Source organism: Mus caroli, chromosome 5, assembly GCF_900094665.2.
Source record: "Mus caroli chromosome 5, CAROLI_EIJ_v1.1, whole genome shotgun sequence".
NCBI classification, from domain to species: domain Eukaryota; kingdom Metazoa; phylum Chordata; class Mammalia; order Rodentia; family Muridae; genus Mus; species Mus caroli.
In genome coordinates this window covers 115,165,615-115,169,626 of record NC_034574.1, presented here as the reverse complement: position 1 = coordinate 115,169,626, position 4,012 = coordinate 115,165,615, and positions in this window count along the sequence as shown.

Below are 4,012 nucleotides of genomic sequence, written 5' to 3'. Positions count from 1 at the left end.
TAAGATTGGTAGTCTATGTGACCAACTCTCAATAAACATCATAGATGCCAAGGTCAGGGGGCATTTTCTGTCAGCAATTTGTGTCTCATGACGAAGCCTTGTGAACTCAGCTCTAGGCCTATTGTCTCCTGGACTCTGACCTTGTCTTTAATCTTGCAGCGTTTAGTCTGTGCCTTGCCACCATGAGAAGCCATGGGCAGCTTCTGGTGTTCCTTCAGTCTTTTCTGAAGGTTTGCTGAGCACAGCTGGTTGCAGTCACCTTCTTCGGAGATGGTCTACAATCGAAAAAGTGATAGCAGGAGATTCTAGCCTTCTCAGGGTGCTCCTCCCGCCAGGACACATCCCCCAGGCTTCTCTCCAAGCCTCCCTTGCTTGGACGCTTGCCCAGCTTTGCTATCTTAGCCTGGGTGCGGCTAAATGGTCACAGTAATCTTCTCCCAGGACTGGACATTCCCAGCTGGAGCTGGTGAGAAAGATAAGCCGGAGGTTTTGAAGGTGATACCAAGAGAGAGCTAGCTTTCCCAGAGGAGGAGACCGAGGCCAAGAGATGTCAAGGGCTATGTCCAAAGTCTCACAGTGGATGGCAGCCCAGGTCTGTGTGACTCTAAGACCCAGACATTCAGGCAGTGACGAGGATGGGAAGACTCTGTGGGAGTAGGCTGGGCCACCAGAGAGTGTGTCACAGGCGGCCATAGAAGGGAGGGGACATGGCTGATGGCATCCTCAGAGTTCTCTACATTCTTAGAGGGCTGGAGAAAAAAAAAATCTTTCTCCTCTATGAAGAGAAGCTGACATTGACCTGAAAAAAAAAATGTTTATGTCACATTTATTTATTGATTGGGCAGCAGCAAGCTTACATCACAGCACACGTGTGGAGGTCAGAGGACAGCATTCTGGAATCGATTCTCTCTCTCCGCCTCGCCCAGCAATTGAACTCAGGCTTGGCAGCAGGTGCCCTTACTGGGTGAATCTCACCAGCCTGGCATTGGCTTTGGAAAATAATAAAAGGGCTAGCTAGGGCCCGGGGTGGGGGCGGGGCTGGGTTTGACTGGCAGCACGTGTGTAAGAAGCCAGGCATGCCCTGGTGCTCCGGAGTGGGTGGGTAGCAAGAGGCTCGAAGGAGCCTGAGGGCCAGCCAGCCCCAGGTCTCAGAGGAAGAAAAAAAATGTCTCAAAAAGCAAGGTATGGGATTGGAGCTTTAGCTCAGTGGTAGGGTGCATGCCCTAAGCCCCTGGGTTCAGCTCTTTGCTGGGGGGTAGGGGGAGAGGAAAAGAAAAAAATCAACTTAACCTGGACTAATGGGTGGAAGAATCACAAACCAGGAACTTCCTCAGAACCCGCTCTCAGGGGATTTAGGAAGAGGAAGGAGAAGGCATACGTACGGGCCGTGGGCTGAGCCACTGCCTGATTTATGTGGAGTGGCTCACCCTGACCCACCAGGGAAGACAGACTGGCCCTGGTGTGCTGTCTCACCAGACCCTGGCTAACTAGAGCTGGAAGAAGTCAAGCTCTTCTAGAGTTGGTTCAGGGCCCAGTTCTCTGTTAGCAGCAAAGAGGGGCAGCGGGAGTTGGGGATCGAGGGTAGGGTGGGGTGGTGGGAGACACTTGTCTCTGCTGTTGAGGTCTTGGGGCTTCAGCTGAACTCTCTAAACTGATAAGACCTATCTTCTGCTTACTCTTCTTTGGAGGCTTCTGCAAAGGAGCCTGGGAGCTGTAGTTTTTAAAGCTGTAGTTTTAAGTTCTTCCCGTGCCATCCCAGGAGAAAGGAGAAGGAAGAGAGGGGAGTAGAGAGGAGAGAGAATGGCTCAGTGCCCTCGCCAAGGAGGGCAGGGCCACCCTTTCCTCAGAGCATCTTGTCCCTCCTACTACCTCCAGATGGAGGCCAGGTGTCCCCATGTCCCCAGTATCTTGCAGGGTCATGAACCACAGCATGGTGCCAAATTGAATTGAATGCTGGCTTCCCTCCCAGGCTGGTCCCCATCACTACCCTCCGGACAGAGTCCCTGCAGTTCAGGACACAAGAAGGTCACCTCTTTGTCGTAGAGAAGGTGGGGAGGGCATGTGATGGAGTGGTTGTTAGAGTTTTTGGATAAAGCTGGGGTGAATTAGGGGCTCAACATGGCTACCTGTCTCAACATGCAAATTAGAAAGAGGCTTAGGCAAAGACATAGACAATGTCTTTGTGTCAGTCAGTGTGGCTACCCTGGGAAGAAGAGATTAAAAAGGGGGGTTCGATGACGCCAGGTTTATCTCCTGACAGAAGCTTTTGGAAGATTAGAGGAAGATTTGGTCAAGAGGCTGGCTTGTCTGTGAGTTCTGCTGTTCCTGGTATCCAAAGCAGCTGCAGGTTTAGGGTAAGAGGGAGACCTTCATATCCCTTTGTCAGGTCTGGAGGTGAGGGGTGGGGGTGGGGTGACAGTCTGGAGCAGAGTGCATTGTGGGAGCTGAACTTTCTCTGCCTCTTCAGTCTCAATTTTTGCATTTTTCAGACTTCCAGGCCCTGAGCTCAGCCAGATGGACGGTGTCCTGAGGGATCAACACACTGAGGAGGCAAGTGCGAGTCTGACCTCGGGAGAAGGGGACAATACCTTGAAGACTTGAGCACAGCACGCTGGCTGGCGCACCTGTTCAGTCTGAGCACTCAGGGCCAAGTGGATCTCTATGCGTTTGAGGTCAGCCTGGTCTACATAGTGAGCTCCGGGACAGCCCAGGCTGTAGTGAGATGTATGTAGTGAGACCCTGCCTCAAAACACACAAACCAAAAGGATCAAGTAAATGTACTCTAGCCTGCCTCCTTTAATAGATATAGCGAGGCTCACTTAAAACCCTCCTTTAACTGGCCTGGTGAGGCATGCCTTTAAGCCCAACAGTCTGGAGGCAGAGGCAGGTGGATCTCTTGTGAGTCCAAAGCTAGTGTGGTATTCCATAGTGAGTTCAAGGACAGCCAGGGCTACATAGTAAGACCCCATCTCAAAATAAAAGGAAAAAAAAACCAAAATAAAAACAAAAACAAAACAGTCAACGCAATACTGTGGGTTAGTGACAAAGGGCCACACCAGCAGCAGGTGACTTCACAGTCTTTTAGTTAGCTCCAGTATCCAACACTTACACTCATTAACAGCTAATCAAAGCAGTCTGGAGCTGTCCTGTTGTGGGAGCGGTTCATGCCCAGAGTCAAGTTTCTGGCTTGAAGCTCTTGGACAAAACTGGGCCAAGCCTTCTTTTCCTGTCCAGTCAGAATGAGAGCAGATGGAGACCGCCCCGTGCCACAGAATGACAGGTGGAGGGACCTGTGTGGACATGGCCTCTGTACCTCAGGTCCCTCACTGAACATTAAAGTACTGGGATCCAAGGCCGAGCTCCCCTTGGCTTGACCCCAGTTCCTGTGAACTCAGTTTAAAGAATTCAAACTGGGGTGTGGAAGAGAGGCAAGAATATCACAGAGCAAGTGGAGAACATTCTCCAGGGGTGGGAGTTTTGGGGGTGGGGGGCAAGTGATTAAGGCACCCACCTACCCTTCAGACAGGCTCTGCACAATTCCTAAGGCCCCCAGAGCCCGCCAGGTTGGTGTCATGTTCAGGGGACTGACTGGCCATTTGCATCCACTGTTTTGGGAAGGGATAATCCTAACCCGTGTTTCTTTTTGTTTGTTTGTTTGGTTGGTTTTGGTTTTTCAAGACAGGGTTTCTCTGTATAGCCCTGGCTGTCCTGGAACTCACTCTGCAGACCAGGCTGGCCTCAAACTCAGAAATCCATCTGCCTCTGCCTCCCAAGTGCTGGGACTAAAGGCGTGTACCACCACTGCCCCACCTAATATGTGTTCTTTATCACTAAGCACACTGCTAGATAAGGGTCTTGTAGGATGTAGACAGTTGCTTGGGTATGAATGACTCGTAATTAACAGACTCAGGCAGTTCTGAGACGACTCTACCGTGGGCCAGAACTGTGACTCAGAGTCCACTCTTTTGGCTTCTAATAAAAGTCCTGAAGTCAGCTGGGTGTGGTGGCGCAC